General features: G+C 42.6%; 1 protein-coding gene across 7 annotated transcripts in view; it reads left to right on the top strand.

Moving 5' to 3' along the window:
* The window catches only part of LOC146394446 (uncharacterized), a 276,943-nt gene that overhangs the window by 93,595 nt on the left and 164,753 nt on the right, over positions 1-18,595 (top strand). For 2 of the 7 annotated variants that reach the window (XR_014834963.1, XR_014834962.1), the window contains exon 3: positions 607-1,559. The exons of 4 other annotated variants lie outside the window; for them this stretch is intronic. The gene's annotated coding sequence lies outside the window, so the exon portion shown is untranslated. Of the gene's footprint in view, positions 1-606; positions 1,560-18,595 lie in introns of those variants that run through there. One more of the 7 variants, XR_014834961.1, reaches the window with a different exon arrangement.

Here is an 18,595-nt window from a genome sequence, read left to right as displayed (position 1 = left end):
CACACAACCTGGGAAAGAGTCTTGGGAAACATTGGGAAACCTTTAAAACATTGAGAGGCTGCAAGCCAAGATCAAAATGATGCTGTGGAGAAAGCACAGTCCTTGAAAGCCTAATGAATAGTATTAGTGTTGAAATGAACGTTTTCACTCTTCCAGCAGTTTTAGTGTCTGCTGTGTGGCTTGAAGTGATTTTCATTATCAGTCATGTGCTGGTGCTGGAATTGCTTCGAAATTAGAAGAAGATGCGGAGTAGCACGAGGAAATTGGGGGTGGCAATTTAATGACAAGAGAGATGCATTGCTAAAGAGTGGGTCATGGTGAGATGCTGTTACACAACATCGGTAGAAAGCCCATCCGACATTTAAAGGAGACCGATTTGAACTCCAGGCTTCTGTCTATCTGTCTGTCTTTCTCCCTTCCTTTCTTCCTCTCTTCTCTCTCTCTCTCTTTTTTTTTTCTTCTTCTAATTTTTCTTTTTAGGGCCACACCTGTGGCATATGGAAGTTCCCAGGCTGAATCGGAGCTATAGCTGCAAGCCTACACCACAGCCACAGCAACAAAACATCTGACCATTTTGTAGGTTCAGATCTGTGACCTACACCACAGCTCACAGCAATGCCAGATCCTTAACCCACTGAGCGGGGTCAGGGATCCAACCCTCATCCTCATGGATATTAATTGGGTTCATTATTGCTGAGCCACGGCAGGAACTCCTAGAACTTTTATTCAGCTGAACTCTAGACTTTTATTCAGCTGTTCACAGTTTTTCTGGCGTGAGAACAGTGGTTTTGACATCAATAGATGTGCTTTCTAAGAGGTAAATTTTGTTATAAACCACTAAGGGGGAAACATAATCCCATGTAAAAAGAAAGAAAGTATGCCTGAATCTTCAGGGGACCTCAATTTATTTTTGCTTACCCTTTAAAGATAATATATTGTTTCCAAGGAAGGCTTTGAAAAAAAAAACAAAAAACCAGAAATGAGTCGAATGATTCATTTTTATGAAACATATTATGGTTGGTTTATAGGACTTCATTGTACTTGGCAGTAATACATCAGGGTAATTACATTTAAATGTATTTGGACAGAGAGATTGTACTATGAGGCAACGTGGGGAAGAGCTTTTCACATAGGACAAAGGAAACCCAATGTAGTGCCTTAAATGGGGTCTTTGTATAGTCAAACAAAATAGTACGCAATGGGTAAAATTGTGGTATTGGAAATCATTTTGGAATTCATTTTGTAAACCATTTGTTCTGTCGATGGCAGCCAAGTTTTTGTGCAATCACATCCTACAGAATAGGTTAAAATGAGACTCGTTCCATTCCGAGTACTATTTGAAAGGGAATATGTGACTGTGGTATGAGGTGCAGGCATATGTGAATGTGCAAAGAGCTTGCAGAACTGCTGTTCCCATGTTGAGTAATGTTGTGCTTGGCAGGTAGGCCTACATCCCAAACCAGGAACAAACAAATACACAAATAGGCTCTTAAAAATCTTTTCTAGGGGGATTCTATTTAAAAAAAAAAAAAGACTCTTATTATATCTGAATACCAAAATGGAAAATTAAGGTACCCTAAAGAAAGTTTCTGATTCATTTCCTTCATCCAGGTCGTTCCTATGGCAAAGAACTGCCCACAGGCACTCAAATCATTTCTCCTCTCCTATCAAACCCCCGTTTTCTTGTGTTTCACTTTATTGTACTTCACAGATACTGTGGGGTTTTTTTTGTTTTTTTGGTTGTTTCTCTGTTTTTTTGTAACCAATTGAAGGTTGATGGCAATTCTGCATGGGGCAAGTCTCTTGGTGACAATTTCCCAACAGCGTTAGCTTATTTGGTGTGTCTGTGTCACACGTGGGTAATTCTTGCATATCTCAGACTTTTATTATGAGTGTATTTGTTGTGGTGACCTGTGATCAGTGGTATTTGAGGATATTTTGCAAAAAGATTCTGACTCAGATCGTGACTCACTGAAGGCCCAGATATGGTTAGCATTTTTCAGCAATGAAATATGTTTTTTCATTAAGGTATATGCTTTATTTATTTATTCATTTAGTTGTGCCTGTGACATGCAGAGAAGTTCCCGGTCCAGACATTGATCTCGTACCACAGCAGTGACCTGAGCCATAGCAGTAACATTCCAAGTCCTTAATCGTTAGGCCATGGGAACTCCCTGTATTGTTTTTTTAAGACATAGTACTACTGTACACTTAATAGACTGCAGTCTATTGAAAAGCTATCTTTTGTGTGCATTGAGAAACCAAAACATTTCATGAGACCCTTTTGTTGTGATATTTGCTCTATTGTATCTCTGAGGTGTATACCTGTATGAGTCTGATAGCTTGTTGGTGCTGCAGAGCCATAAATGAAACTGTGTAGTTGAAAATAGCAAAGTTATTAGTAGCCTGGATTCTTGCATGACCCTGTGGAGCAGAGCCAGAAGTCAACCTGAAAAATGGGAGGTGAGATTTTCTGTTAAAAGTCTTTGTGCCTTTTTATTTATTTATTTATTTTTCTTTGTTTAAATCATTTGTGTATATAGATATATTCTACTGTACAGTATGGTGACCCAGTTACACATACATGTATACATTCTTTTTTCTCACATTACATGTTCCATCATAAGTGACTAGACAGAGCTCCCAGCGCCACCCAGCAGGATCCCATTGCTAATCCATCCCAAAGGTGACATTCTGCATCTGTTTACCCCAAGTTCCCAGTCCCTCCCACTCCCTCCCCTTCCCCCTTGTCAACCACAAGTCTATTCTCCAAGTCCATGATTTTCTTTTCCTTGGAAAGGTGCCTTTGTACTATATATTAGCTTCCAGATATAAGTGATATCATATGGTATTTTTCTTTTTCTTTCTGACTTACTTCACTCAGGATGAGAGTCTCTAGTTCCATCCATGTTGCTGCAGATGGCATTATTGTTCTTTTTTAGGGCTGAGTAGTATTCCACCGTGTGTATATACCACATCTTCCTAACCCAATCATCTATCAGTGGACATTTGCTTTGTTTCCATGTCTTGGCTATTGTGAATAGTGCTACTCTTTTTTAAGTAGAGTTTTGTACTGATTATTAGAGAAACACAAATCAAAACTACCATGAGGTACCACCTCACACCAGTCAGAATGGCCATCATTAATAAGTCCACAAATAGCAAATGCTGGAGGGGATGTGGAGAAAAGGGAACCCCCCTGCACTGTTGGTGGGAATGTAAGCTGACCTTTGCCTTTTTAGATTTTTATATTACAGCCCTGCAACTTTTTGGCTGAAAAATACATCCTGTATGATTTATGTTACCCTGCCTTTCTTTATGCAAAGTCTAGTCAATTCAGTATGATGTGCAACAATAATATTTTTGAGGCATTCTATTTCTAGATGGGAAAATATGTAACTATTATTATCTTAACATTTCCCTTAAGGTATGATAGTTCTTTAATGCTGAAGCTGTCCCTCTGAGTGCTTTCTGGAAGCAAATAAAGTAGCATTCATGTTGTCTCATGCTTGCTTATACATAATTGCAAGGAGAATCCTTTATTTTTTTAAATTTTTAATAAGTTCAAGAAGTTCACGTTTCATGACAGAGTGACAATGAAATATTTGGAAGATCATCAGACTGAAATCAGAGAACCCATGTTGACTGCTGGCCCTGAAGACTAGGGGCTAATTAATACCATTGATTAACACTTTTTATGTGTGGAATAAAATGATCTCAAAATATTTAAAAAGTCTAGAACAAATGTACAACATAGGGAATTTGCTACTTATCAGCTGAAGTCTTTAGTTCCTCTGATATAACATAACCAAGGTTTTGATGCTCTATCTCTACAGAAAGTCAAGTCAGTTTCAGTGATATTTTATTACCACCTCAACCATTAGGGTTTGAGGTGTGTTGAGGGAGAAACAGAAAGCTATGCGGGGAGATTATTTTAAACCAAGTTATCAAGGCTCTAATTTTTAACCAGAATCCAGCAAATACATTATTTTTCTGTATGGAAAATATACAGATATTTATGCCAAGTTTTTCTTCTTCTTTTTTTTTTTTTTTTTTTCCGGCTGCTTCCATAGCATGTGGAAGTTTCTGTGCCAGGGATTTCACTGTTGCCACAGCAGTGACCCAACCTGCTGCAGTGACAATGCCAGATCTTTAACCCACTGCACCACAGGGGCACGCGTGAATTTTTCATTTTAAGTAGAAGGCATATGGACTTCAAGCTACTGCTTTTCTTCTATTTTTTTTGCCATGTGCCCTTCCTTTATTTTATTCCCAACATGCACAGACTTGTGGCTCATCGGGTTAAGAACCCGGTGTTGTCTCCATGAGGCTGCGGGTTCGATCCCTGGCCTGACGTTGCCGCCAGCCCCAGTGATGGTCACAGATGTTGCTCAGATCTGGTGCTGCTGTGACTGTGACAGAGACCTCAGGTACAGCTCCGAGTTGACCCCTCGCCTCCTGTTTGGCCTGAATTCTTCCTCCCATTTGAAGTTCCAGATTTAAATTGCTACCATTTCACAACACATTTAGCCTTTTTAAAAAAAAACCCTGAGCTTTTGTTTGGTTACATAATTTACTATGGCAGTTTCCACTGTGGTTCAGCAGGTGAAAAACCCGGCACAGTGTCCATGAGGATGTGGGTTCAATCCCTGGCCTCACTTAGTGGGTTAAGGATCCGGTGTTGCTGTGCACTGCAATATACATCAAAGATGTGATTTGGATCTGGTGTTGCTATGGCTGTGGCCGAGGCCTGCACCTGCCGCTGCCATTCATCCTCTACTTTGGGAACTTCCATATGCTGCAGGTATGGCCATGAAAAGAAAAAAGAGGAATTTCCCTTCATGGCTCAGTGGTTAATCCATCTGACTAGGATTCAGGAGGATAAGGGGTTCGACCCCTGGCCTTGCTCAGTGGGTTGGGGATCCGGTGTTGCCTTGAGCTGTGGTGTACGTCACAGATGCGGCTCGGATCCCAAGTTGTGGTGGCTAGGGTGCAGGCCAACAGCTGTGGCTCCAGTTCAACCTAGGAACTTCCATATGGCTCACATGCAACCGAAAGAAAGAAAGGAAGAAAGGAAAAGAAAGAAAACATGCACAAACTTCAAAATGACTACTTTTAACGTGCATTTTTAATACGTGTTTCTGATCACAAATGTGGGACAGTTTCAACAGGCATACTTGCCTATTTCATTGACAAATCCAATCATTGCACACCTGAAATCTGTATGAATAGTTGATCAACTATGTGTGTGTGTGTATATATATATATATTTTTAAAAATTAAACAATAATTCCAAAAGTTAAATGACAATTTCCATTTATTTATCATTAAAAGTAAAAGATAGCTATTTTACATCAAAATACAAGGTCAAGTTCATCACATCCTAAAAATAACAGCACTGTGGACACTAACATTTAAAATTGTGACCCTAGGAGTTCCCGTCGTGGCGCAGTGGTTAATGAATCCGACTAGGAACCAGGAGGTTGCGGGTTCGGTCCCTGCCCTTGCTCAGTGGGTTGACGATCCGGCGTTGCCGTGAGCTGTGGTGTAGGCTGCAGACGCGGCTCGGATCCCACGTTGCTGTGGCTCTGGCGTAGGCCGGTGGCTACAGCTCCGATTCGACCCCTAGCCTGGGAACCTCCATATGCCACGGGAGCGGCCCAAAGAAGTAGCAACAACAACAACAACAAAAAGACAAAAAAAAAAAAAATTGTGACCCTAGACGGTTGATGCGTTCTGCACATTTGAAGACAGGCTTCCTCTGTTCTAAGTGTTTAACCAGTGAATGACTCTCTCCATCCTTCAGTGGAAGCAACAGGCTTCTTGCTTTCAGGAGAGCATATTGGTGCCTCCATGTACAATCATTGGGTTTTTTTCTTCATTTGCTACTTGCTTGGCTTTCAGACCTTTAAGGAATTTGGTATGGATGTGCCTTCTATAAGTTTTTTTCTAAATAGGTATTAAATGTTTCACATAGGTATTTTATAAAATTGTATGTTGTATCTAAAAATGTCAGCATATATATATATATATATACATATGTATTCAGGGTAGTTTAAAAACTTTTTTGGCAAGTATTTTATGGGACACCACATCTTGCCCCTTTGAAAGCTCTAGTTAAACACCGAGGCCAGGAAAGGCTGTCCTGAGGATGTGGGAAGTACTGAATGCGGGACATGGATCCTCCGTCGTGATGTATATCAGCCGTAATGCAGAAGGAGAGAGTTGCATGCATGCATGTGTGTTTCTCATTGTCCAATAGGTTTATATGGGAGATGGCTTTTCGGTGGGATAAGTGCACCTGGGCCAGCATGGTAATGATTTCTCTGTTTCTCAGTAAAATACGACTCCTTTTAAATCCAACAAACATGGTAAGGCCACCTCAAAGCCGCCTGACTGTTGATGATCATAAATCACATGCAGGTTTTCTTCTCTAGAAGACAAAGCATAGCAGATTTAAAAGACAGCTTCATTAAGATCAATGCCCAGCAGCTTTCTGGGTGTAGAATTTACTGCACTAGCCTGAGCAAATAGATTAGTGCCAACCCAAAGAATACCACGATTAGAAAAAGGTACAAAGATGTTCACAAACCAACACCATCAGCTTCCAAAAAATGGTGCTGGTTTTTCACTGGGAACTACCAGGTGTGATGTATGTATCTTTCAAGCACAAGATAATTTTGTCTGCCATCTTTCTTTCATGTCTTCGTTTCATGAAAGCATTCAAAGTGCATCTGCCATGAAAAATACACAGAGCTTGGACCCTTAGTAAGGGATCCACATATGTTTCATCCTGAAGGTTTTATATCTTCAGACACCCGACCACCTCTGGTATCATATATGTGCGATAAACTAGTTTAAAAGGATTAAGGAGGGTGACCTCCAGGGAAGGGAGATATGGAAAGTTTATATTTACTCTGTAGATCAAATGCCTGACCTCACATTCTCTGACCCCAGAGAGGCATGTCACCCCACCTAGAAAGCGTCCCACAGACACAGAGGCATCAAAATGACATGCATTCATACAGAGACTGCTATTACAGAACACCAATCTTTTACTGAAAAAAAAAAAAAAAATCTCTGCCTATCAACTGTATAAATGAGACAGCTAGGCCAGAGATAGTCCTAAGCAAGAAAGCACTGTTGCTGAGTCCAAGCTCGTTCTGCTTGCCCCATGATAAGCCAGTAAATTGGGAGATGCGGTGTTAGGGCAAAGGAATAGTGACTTTATTCAGAAAGCCAGCAGGCCAAGAAGATGGTGCCTGAAGTCCTGGAGAAACATGGCCCAAATCAAAATCATGCAGCTTTTATACGAAAAGGGGTGGGTTGTTGCAGTCTTCTTGCGACTGGAAGGCTTTGTTCTTGCAGCTGTCTGCTTAGGTCAGGTCACCATGTTCCTGGGAACTTCCAACGAGGCAATGGTTACTTCTCTTCTGCAACTTTTTATCTCTAAATGAAGAGAAACATGACAGCCTGGAGAATGGGCTGTCCTACCTACTTCAGGCTACAGGCACTATTTTTAATTGGAAACAAAACAGTAGAATACAAAGGTTCAAGTAAAAGAAACAGGAGTGATAGGAGTTGTTCTCTATTCCAGCATTGTTTTCCCGAGGAAGTTTGTCTTTTGGAGATTTGACTGTGAGGAAGATGAGTTTGGTTTCAGGAAGAGTGTTTTTGCTCTAATGCTGTAAACAGCCCACACCAACTCTACAGCAAGGTGACAAATCTTTTTCCTGGGCTACACAGCAGTGAGGAAGGGTTCATAACTTAATGTAGATTGTCAGCTGTCTTACAAGTATACTGCATTTCATGTTCCCCAACATTGTATCAACTTGTTGGCACCTGGAAACTTTTAGAAGGTACCAAAGCAGGTAAACAGCTCAGATAAAACAAATAGAAATACAAAGCTCGGATAAAACAAATAACACAAACTCATGATTCGAATCTTGAAAATAGCAGAAAATGATATACTGGTCCATCTTCTTAGCAATATGCCAAGGGAGCATGGAGAAATCTTGAGTCTAGGCCAACCCCACATCTCTCAAACAATTTAAGGAAGAATTGCTATCACTTTCATAAATAGATTTCTTCACATTGGATCAAGACGTTCACAAGTTTGGGGTGAGTAAATCCAAACGATGACATTGAGAATAGATAAGCAATGAGGTCCCCCTGAACAGGACAGGGAACTCTCTCCAATCTTCTCGGATAGACCATGATGGAGGATAGTAGAAGAAAGGGAATTTAGCCTGTGTGTGACTGGGTCACTTTGCAGTGCAGCAGACACTGACACAACATTATCAATCAACCATATTTTATTAAAAAGGAAAACACTGGCGTTCCCGTCGTGGCGCAGTGGTTAACGAATCCGACTAGGAACCATGAGGTTGCGGGTTCGGTCCCTGCCCCTGCTCAGTGGGTTAACGATCCGGCGTTGCCGTGAGCTGTGGTGTAGGTTGCAGACGCAGCTCGGATCCCGCGTTGCTGTGGCTCTGGCGTAGGCCAGTGGCTACAGCTCCGAATCGACCCCTAGCCTGGGAACCTCCCTATGCCGTGGGAGCGGCCCAAAGAAATAACAAAAAGACAAAAAACAAAAACAAACCAACAACAACAAAAAAAAAAAAAAAAAAAAAAAAAAAAAAAAAAAAAAAAAAAGGAAAACATTTCTCAAGTGACACCAAGAGATGGAAAATGATATCTCAAATAAAAAGAAAACTCTTCAAGGTTAAGTTACAAGGTTCTCTAATTATCCTCCTATTTTTGTTTGCATCTAAACCTGTAGCTATCCAGGTCATGACAAACACTTGGACGGTCAAAGGACAATAATTCCATATTGAAGTCATGTATATTCCTTCTACAAGGACTATATAGTGCAACCATTTGTATGGGAAGGCATCAATAAAACCATCTCTGATAAAATTTTCATCTACATTATATCATCTCATTTATTTTTACTCTGTGAGTTTTATCACCAGAATCTTATCTTACCCCATCACTTAAAATAATGGATCAACCATTACTGACAACATAATAATTTATAAAAAGAAGGCACTACCAGTCCATGGATTTTTCTCCATCAAAGAAGCTCCGTAACGAACCTATAAGACCAGAGTTGCAGCTTAAATATGCCCCTTAAAAATTTCTTTCACTCACAGCATCTCTCATTCATGAAACTGACAGTTGCCGTCCAGCAACAAATGCTGTTTCCTTTGCCCCAGTGAAAAATAAGCTGCAGGAGATTCCTGGATGAACCAGAGAAATTGGGCAAATAGGCAAATTGTTTTTCCCCTTGCAAGGTCTCTATTCATCATGTGCCTGTTAAACGATGATAATGTGTTATATGATTTATAATTGCCACGTTGTTTTCTAGCATGTAATTTGCATTTTTTTTTTTTGCATGGACTTAAAGAGTGCGATATTAGGGACTCATCAATTAATGAAGGCTTCCTAAGTTAACGTCTCAGGATGAATGAAGTACTTCTGTAAAACCTCTCTGCATGACCAACAAGGTCATTTGGCAAAGAATGAGCATGCTGTTTTTCTTTCACAAAGCTTCATTTGACCTCAGGGGAAAAGGAGAAAATAGCTAAACTCTACCACAAAGGATGTGACAAAAGCCCTCTGATCAAAGGAGCCTCATTTTTTTGTTTTTGTTTTTGTTTTTTTTTTCCTTGGCGTGGTTTTCCATTCCCCAAGTTCTTTGACTTTTAGTCCATGCTCTTGGTTCGTTTCTGTCCTTCTGCCACGTTCATACATGTCCCCAGGTTATTTCTTCCCTTTGACACATAAGAGCAACCATCATGGCAACTCCAAACAATGACAGCTTCCCAAATCTACAGAACTTTGAGGGGACAGTCCTGCTTGCCTCACCTCCTGGTTAACAATCTGCCTTTGTTCTTCATCTCCTGCCTGAACTTTGCCCCCTTCCTGGTTAGGAATCACTCTGGGTGACCCTCTTGGGTATGAGACAGTGACCTCTGCTCACTTGGTCTGCTGTTGGCATTTTCTCCTGCCGTCCGTCCTCTTAAAAGACTTGGGATTGCAAAGATTTGACCTGGCCCAGAGTTCCCATTGTGGCTTCAGTGGGTAAAGGATCTGGCGTGGCCACAAGCTGCAGCATAGGTCAAAGAGGTGGCTCTGATCTGGCGTGGCTGTGGTAGAGGCTGCAGCTGCAGCTCCGATTCAACCTCTAGCCGAGGAACTTCCATACACCCCAAATGTGGTCCCCCCCCCAAAAAAAAGAACACTTTGAAAAGCCTCATTTTGTTATAGATTTACCTGATTTCTCTTCCTTTCACACTTTCTTCTTTGGAAATTCCTTCCTGAGATGCTGAGAAAGCTCCAACGCCTTCTGAACCATAACATGCCCCTTGCTCGGTCCCCTCTCATCTTTTTTTCTAATGCCATGCATGCATACTCCTTTCCAAAAACGCTGCTCCTAGGCTTCTGTCTTTGGTCCAGAGCTTCCTCAAAATCCACACTGCTTTTCCAATAGTTTAGACATTATCATGTCTCATGGGGTATCTCAGAATGTCTCAAACTGGAAAACTCACATTTGATTTTATGGGCTTATTTATTTACTTCTTAATTTTTTTTCCTTGTAATTGATTGACCTGGTTCTGTCCATGTCTGCTGTACAGCAGAGAGACCCAGTCATACACAAACATCCATTCCCTTTCTCATATTCTCTTCCATCATGGTCCATCCCAAGAGACTGGATCGAGTTCCTTGTGCTGTTCAGCTGGACCTCATGGCGTATCCATTCTCAGTGTCCTAGTTTGCATCTACACACCCCAAACTCCTAGTCCATCCCATGTCTTTTTTTTTTTTTTAATGAGGTATCGCTGATTTAAAATATATTACCTTCACGTGTGGTACATAGTGATTCAACATTTTTATAAGTTGTAATCTATGTAAAGTTATTATTCCTGGTGTGCCCTTGAGTACATCTTTGCAGCTTATTTATCTTATGCAGAATACTTTGTACTATGGTCTTTCCTGAGCCATGTAAACACATAGCAACATTGTTTCAGTGTTTGTACAGACCATGGTGCCGATGAACCGGGAGAAATTATTTCTCATATATGAGAAAATAGAGATTCAAGCAAATATGGAAGGGGAGTGTCCTCTTGTAATATTAATTCTGCCCTTGATGATCTCCTAGGGAACGGCCAGTGTGTGTGTTCTTTCCCATTTTTACAGGGCATGAGGAGCAGCCTTAAAAACCGTTAAATATGTTTTCATCGTACAGAAGGGTTAGAGCCTCCGTAAACCCAACACGTTAAAAATAATACCAGAAAATTCATGCCGTTGTGCTTAATGAAGAGACGTATGTATTCAGTGGGTCCTCAAAAGAAGATGTTTCAGTGGTTTTAGAGTCAATAAAAATTCACCATTGAAATGCCTTTTAATTAAAGTGGAATCAAAGAATTGTTCATTTTTCTTTTTTTTTTTTTCCTCTTTTTGTCTTTTCGAGGACCGCACCCATGGCATATGGAGGTTCCCAGGCTAGGGGTCGAATCAGAGCTGTAGCCACCAGCCTATGCCCGAGCCACATCCACACAGGATCCGAGCCGCGTCTGGCACCTGTACCACAGCTCACAGCAATGCCGGATTCCCCAACCCACAGAGCAAGGCCAGGGATCGAACCCACAACTTCATGGTTCCTCGTCAGATGAATCACTGAGCCACGATGGGAACTCCCAAATTGAAGAATATTTTATAATGCACTATTCATTGCTGTAAATATACTATGTTTTCCCATTTATGAGAATAAGCCATGAGATAAAAGAGGAAATCTCATTAAAACAGACAGCTCAAAAACTCCTGGAGTCGTTCACTCCGATGCACTGATGCATGATTTATGCATACTTCTACTGGATTTTATTTCACAAAGAGCTGAACTTGCATTCTATCAATATCCTGTGGTGGACTGCTGGACCCCGTAATGTCTGAGAATTTTGAGAAAATCCGATTCAGAGAAGCACCACGCACTTATTTATATGGCAGAGTCCTTTCACTTGGGTGGAATGGCAGCTGGCTTCCTTCTTCCATGTCTACATGTGTCTGCTCATAGCTGCAGATGACAAAGTTCCATCCTCAGACGTGGACCTGGTGATCAGAACGTAGTGATGGTGCAGGAAGAGTCAGAAGAGATAAGCTCTCCAACATGCTTCCGTCTGTCGATCTTGGGAGTTGCATCTCATCTAGAACATTCTGTAGTTCCCCACTTTGTGGGTTTGCAGACAAAAACCAAGGAGATCTCCCCCATTCTGGCTTGCCCTAGTCAATAACTCTGAGTGTACGTAGACTTTCCCCGTTTAGCCCAGAAGATCCATGGGCCCGTTGAACCCAAGGGGATGTGACCTTGGTCTAGCATTGACCAAGAGAAAACATCACAGCCTTGGTTTAAGAGCATCCTCCTGTGGGCTTGTCCTTCCCCAGGGCTTCACTGTTGTGTGGGAGGAGAGCCATCAAGGAGGGTACCTTTCAATACATGACAATGCCCGTCCAAGGAAAGAAATGCAGTATTGACCAAGAGAACTCTCCAACTAGGACATGGAGGATGGATGAGCCAGGAGGTCCTGCTGTTCAGCACAGGGAACTCTGTCCAGTCTCTTAGGATAGACCAGGATGGAACAGCGTATGAGAAAAAGAATATGTATGTGTGACCGAGTCATGAGGCTGCACCGCAGACATAGACATAACATTATGTCAACTATCCTTTAATAAAGTCAACTTGTATCAACGATCCTTTAATCCAAAAAATAATAAACAGATGAAATAAGGAGCCCCATAAGCAATGCAGTGTCTTAGTCCTGGGAAGGAACAGTAGAAGTATACCTGCTTGGATAGACTTGCAAAATATCCTGGGTGTTCCTGGAGGCCATCAAATGTAAACTCTTAAAAATCTGCCAGACCCTTTTCATGGAACTTTTTTAATTTTTTTTTTGTTTGTTTTGTTTTTTTGCCTTTTCTAGGGCCACTCCCGTAGCATATGGAGGTTCCCAGGCTAGGAGTCTAATAGCTGTAGCCGCCAGCCTACACCACAGCCACAGCAACACGGGATCAGAGCCGCATCTGAGACCTACACCACAGCTCACGGCAACGCCGGATCCTTAACCCACTGGGCAAGGCCAGGCATCGAACTCGCAACCTCATGGATTCACTGCGCCAGGATGGGAACTCGTCACGGAACTATTTTTAACAGCTAAAGTGAGGGATTGTTTTTAGCAGTGGGGGCCTCTACCACGCCCCCCTGTGGTGAACACATTGTGGCTGTATTAGAAGGTTGTGTAGGAAGAGCAATTTGGGGGATCTTCTTAAGAGTTCTCTTCCATAAAGGTGTTTCTCACATCAGCTGCTCCAAGTTGAGTTACTGGAACTCCCCCCCCCCCATTCTTTACACATGCGTATTTTTTGGAGGCATTCAAAAAATTCGAGTAGGCACGGTTCTTTGAATCCACATTGACCCAGTGGAGGTAAACCAGGCTTAAGACTGCGTGTTGGCTGGTCATGGAGAATGGTCAGAATTTGAGTACCATACGCTTTCAAGGAGGCACAGGTGAGGGAAATCAGATCAAAACCTGGACACGAGTTCACCTGATATGTAAAATAACTCACAGGAGTTCCCATCTTGGTGCAGTGGCAACGAATCCAACTAGGAACCATGAGGTTGTAGGTTCGGTCCCTGGCCTCGCTCAGTGGGTTAAGGATCCAGTGTTGCCATGAGCTGTGGTGTAGGTAGCAGACTCGGCTCAGATCTCTCGTGGCTGTGGCTGCAGCTCCAATTCGATCCCTAGCTGGGAACCTCCATATGCCACGGGTGTGGCCCTCAAAAGACAAAAAATATATGTAAATAACTCACAGAAAAATTCAGGGGGAGAAAAAAACAAAGCAAAACCCAGTTAAGACAAAGCAAGCATAGCTTTTTAAAAAATAAAATTGACTGTATTCTTGGGAATCACAAGGAATGTCTTCCCTAACTTTAAAGTTTTTATTATTTTCTTTATTTTATTTTTTTTTTTTGCTTCACAGGACCACACCCACCAATAGAGCTGCAGCTGCCAGCCTACACCACAGCCACAGCAGTGCCAGGTCTTAAACCCCTGAGCGGGTTCAGGGATTGAACCTGTGTCCTAATGGACCCTAGTCGGGTTTGTTCCCGCTGAGCCACAACAGGAACTCCCTAAAGGTTTTAAGTGAAAGGGTGAATATTCGTCTACTGACAAATCTCCAAATCTTTCTCCCAATCTTATGCACATTATTATTATTTTATTTTTTTACTCTCGGTTCTCAAGAGATTTACTTACATCTTTGGAAACACAGTCAAACTGTTGAACCGTATGTGTAATCTATCTCAGTAAGAATGTGGATATGTACACATCAGATTATTGCTGGGTTTGGAAGGTCGGTTAATACTTGACTCATCTAAGTGTTGACCTTGTAGTTTAACCTTTTTCCAACATCCCACCTGGCTATTATCCAGCCCGTGTCTGTCCATCACCGCGTTTCCCCCACCTGCCCGTCTCTGGGCACTGGCTTTCTACCCTCAGAGCGTACAAGGTTGGCGTCTTTACATTCAGCCCATAAGCGAGGTCCTCCAGTGGTCCTCCTTCTGTGCCTGGCTTGTCTCCCTGGAACATCATGTCATCAGGAATCACAGAATTTCCTTCTGTTTAATGGATGAATATCATCCTGTCGTCCATACATACACATGATTCATTCAGTGTTTGAGGTACATTCATGGTGCGATGCAACCATCATTGCTCTGTGGTTTTGTGGTTGTTATTGTTGCTGTTGTCTTTTTAGGGCCACCCCTGTGGCAAACGGAGGTTCCCAGGCTAGGGGTCCCATCGCAGCTGCAGCTGCCGGTGTGCACCACAGCCACAGCAGGGCTGGAGCCAAGCTGCATCTGTGCCCTACACCACTGTGCACAGCAGCATCGGAGTCTTAACTCACTGAGAGAGGCCAGGGATTGCACCTGTGTCCTCATGGATCTTAGCTGGCTTGGATCTGGTGTTGCTGGGGCTGTGGCATAGGCTGGCGGCTGCAGTTCCGATGTGACCCCTAGTCTGGGAACTTCCATATTCTGATATGACCCCTAACCTGGAAGGTGCAGCTTCCCCCCACAAAAAAAATTAAAATTATTTATTGAGGTAGAGTTGATGTACAGTGTTGTGCCAATTTCTGCTGTACAGAAAAGTGACTCAGTTTTATATATATACACAAACACAAACACACACGCATATAGTCCTTTTCACACCTGTCCACTATAGTTCATCACAGGATGTTGAGTAGACTTCCCTGTGCTATAGAGCAGGACTTTGATGTTTATCCATCCTATATGTAGTAGTTTTGCCTCTGCTAATCCTAAACCCCCAATCTTCTGTGCCCCATCACCCTCCCCCTTGGCACCCACAAGTCTCTTCTCTGTGTCTGCGTCTGCTTCTGTTGCGTGAATATTGAACTCAAATTTTTAATGACATTTTTTTCTCCTTCTCAAGCAATAACTCCTTTCATCATTTTACCCGGCACACAGTACAGAGCCAAAGGGCATGGGAAAACGGGAGCAAAATGTGATGTGGAGAGTCACTGAGCATCATCTGTTGATCCCAATTCCCAAAAGCCGTCAGAGCCAGGTCAAGGGAAAATTTCCCTTCAGCGGAGGAAGTACCACACATTAAAAATGATCCAGGGGAGTTCCCGTCGTGGCACAGTGGTTAACGAATCCGACTAGGAACCATGAGGTTGCAGGTTCGGTGCCTGCCCTTGCTCAGTGGGTTAACAATCCGGCGTTGCTGTGAGCTGTGGTGTAGGTTGCAGACGCGGCTCGGATCCCGCGTTGCTGTGGTTCTGGCGTAGGCCGGTGGCTACAGCTCCGATTCAACCCCTAGCCTGGGAACCTCCATATGCCGTGGGAGCGGCCCAAATAAAGAGCAACAACAACAAAAGACAAAAAAAAAAAAAAGATCCAGGGGCGTTCCCGTCATGGCGCAGCAGAAACGAATCCGACTAGGAACCAGGAGGTTGCGGGTTTGATCCCTGGCCTTGCTCAGTGGGTTAAGGATCGGTGTTGCCATGAGCTGTGGTGTAGGTTGCAGAGGCAGCTCGGATCTGTTGTGGCTGTGGCTGTGGTGTAGGCCAGCAGCTACAGCTCTGATTCGACCCCTAGCCTGGGAACCTCCAAATGCCGCACGTGCGGCCCTCAAAAAAAGACCAAAACAAAACAAAAAATGATCCAGGGATCTTAAACCCATTCGAAAGTGACGTCTATGGCACACGTGTGGCCTTCATGGCAATTATCCCTTGATTGTGTTTCGAGCCAGTAGTTACAGGTCTTCTGCCTGGGCTGTGCCATTGCGGCAACTCTGAAAGGACGGCCAGATTGAATTGTTGGTGGGTCAACAGGTGCATTCAAATGTCTACAAATTTAGCACAGGACATCTTTTTTTGTTGCCCTATTCAAAAATCCTTAACGCGACACAAAGATCTAGAAAAATGTTCACTGAACTACTGTTGAACATCACAGCTGGTGCCTCCATGAAAACCCCAGGTTCCAAGTTAGGAGAAAAAAAAAGAGAGAGAGAGAGAGAGAGAGACTCCTTAGGGATCAATAAAGATGATAGAGCCTTGAAGCCCCTGCAGAGACCCTTCCTCTTCAGAAGCCAGATGGGGCTTCTCCCCAGGACTTTCTAAATTCAGGGACAGGAACCCTGGATGGGTCTGCTGTGTCCTGTTATCCCATTGCTGGCGTTTGTTTGCATAACACCTGAAGCTGCAGGACCCCGGAATCACCGTCGTTCTCCCAGCGAATTAATCTGCACTCACATGCACAGAGTCCGCCAAGCAGAAAGAACCCCGGTGGAGAAATATTTCTTTTGTAGGCAGCACCCCTCAGACCCTGAGTATGAAATGCCAACGTGTAATTTGTGTCACGGTTCCCTGACGAATGGCAATGAAGATTCCAAGTAAAATGACGAGTGTTGAAGGGGTATCCAGATCTTTGGCAGAGGTTGGCTAATGGCTGTGCTGCTCAACTGCATCACCCACGCCTGTCTGCAGCTGCGGAGACTACCAACTTCTCATCCCTTTGCGTTTTCTTCTGCAAGAATTGGACCTAAAGGCCTGTAGAAAATCACCAGCATGGGGTGTGTATGCCCACTTTTGTAGATTTTCTTCTTTCCTTGTTTTATGAAGGTGGTTCACCTTCCTTTTCTTTTTGTCGTAAAAATGCGTGCCTTCGGTTGGCCTTTGTAATACAAGGCCTCTTTTGAACAAACGGACAATGAAAACAAGACACATGACAATGTGGGGTGTGCAGGAAAAGAAAAGAAAGTCATGGGTCTTGGGGTGCTGGCCTTGGAAAAGAAAAAAAGGTCTCGGGGAAATATTTAAGCTTCTGCTTGCGAAGCCAGATAAAGAAGAGCAAAGTAAATCCAAAATAAAGGGAAGGAAAGACATAATAGAGAGCAGAAGAAAAAAAAAAAATCCGTGAGAGACAAAGCCATTAAACAATGGAGGGAAACCAATTAAATAAAAAACTAGTCCTTTGGAAAATTCAATAACATGGATTCATTTCTAGGCATCTGGTCAAGAGAAAAAAAAAAAAGACACAAATAGGTAAAATCAGGGCACTGCTCTGGGCTTCATAAATATTGATGTAATAATTAGTGGTTATAATGAACGGGTTAATACCAATATATCTGACACCTGATCAAAACTGAATAAATTATATCAAAGATGCAAATTACTAAAACACAGAAAGAAACCAATAGGTCTGTGTATATTTTAGCAAATGTAACTTGCACAACAAAAGTCGTTTGCAAGGAAAACTTGATGTGGCGTATCCAGTTGAAGCATAGAAGATAAACTTATCGAAGAAAAACAACACACGCCAAAACCTCTGGAAAATGAAAGATGAGAAAACACTTTCTAACTCACTTAAGGAGGCTAGTACTATCACAACCTAAAGACATTACAATAAAAAGAAACTATAGGAGTTCCCTCTATGGGTCAGTGGGTTGAAAACCTGACATAGTGTCCGAGAGGATACAGGTTTGACCCCTGGCCTCGCTCCCTGGCTTCAGGATCCTGCATTGCCACAAACTACAGCATAGGTCACAGATGCAGCTTGGATCCAGTGGTGCCATGGCTGTGTTGCCAGTTTGCCTGCAGCTCCAATCAGCCCCTGACCTGGGGACTTCCATATGCTGCAGGTGCAGCCATAAAAAGGAAGAAAAAAGAAGCAGCAAACTTTTGATGTAAAAACTCTTAACAAAATATCATTCACTAGAATCCGGCAGTGTATAAAAATGATCATATATCTTGGTCAAGTCGGGTTTCATCATTGGACTGTATGGTTGGTTTAACACTCAGTAACCCATCAGGATAAGTCTACCTGTTAATAGAACAAACATGAAAATCGAAGTGATAAGAAGAATCATGTGCTAAGAATAACCGAAACAGAAAAAGCAGCTGACCAAACTCAACTCTAAAAGCTGAACAAGGAGTTCCCGTCGTGGCTCAGAGGTTAACAAATCCGACTAGGAACCATGAGGTTGCGGGTTCGATCCCTGCCCTTGCTCAGTAGGTT

This window comes from Sus scrofa, chromosome X, assembly GCF_054392235.1.
Source record: "Sus scrofa isolate SSC_HxYL_T2T_F1_AM1 chromosome X, Sscrofa_HxYL_maternal_Yorkshire_Landrace_v2.0, whole genome shotgun sequence".
In the NCBI taxonomy this organism is placed as follows: Eukaryota; Metazoa; Chordata; class Mammalia; order Artiodactyla; family Suidae; genus Sus; species Sus scrofa.
This window is presented reverse-complemented; position numbering and strand designations above follow the sequence as displayed.